This window comes from Ailuropoda melanoleuca, chromosome 14 (assembly GCF_002007445.2).
Source record: "Ailuropoda melanoleuca isolate Jingjing chromosome 14, ASM200744v2, whole genome shotgun sequence".
Classification (NCBI taxonomy): domain Eukaryota; kingdom Metazoa; phylum Chordata; class Mammalia; order Carnivora; family Ursidae; genus Ailuropoda; species Ailuropoda melanoleuca.
Window position 1 is genome coordinate 14,707,862 of NC_048231.1, and position 602 is coordinate 14,708,463.

Here is a 602-nt window from a genome sequence, read left to right on the forward strand (position 1 = left end):
CTGCGCGCCCGGGTTGCCCCGGCGCCGACTCCCTCGGCTCGTCGCGCCCACGGCTGCGGGGGGCCTCGGGCGGTGGTGCGGGGGGGGCCTCCGCGCGTAAAATGAGACCGAACCTGTATTTTCAAGGCTGGGTCTGGAAGGTGGTGTTGGGGTTTAGGGACCCCGGCGAGCTGGGGGTTCCAGAGGAAACACACCCACCCCACAAACAAAAGGGTAGGGGAGGAGGAAGAGAAAGTTTTTCAGTTTCGCGTTGAGGCTAGGTCAAGGCACAAAGCGAAGTGCTTTGTGTTTTGCCCAATAATGCCTAAGCTGGGCCTTAAAACCCGGGTTTCCTCTCTCACGTTCCCTCCAAACGGTCTGCACGCTGTCCTTCGTCATTTCCACTGGTTGTAAGTGCGCAGGACGTTTACCATTTATCACACTTCGGGGGGGGGGCTATTTCAGCGTCCAAGTTGGGGCTCCAAAATGGTTTCTGTTCTCATCCTCCCCCGCGACTTCCACCTCTTCCTTTGCACTCAACTCTTAAAGATCTCTTTGGGGCTCGGTGCATTCCGTGTTTCATCGCGGGCCAAAAGTGACTGAGAGGGTAGGGTGGAGGCCTG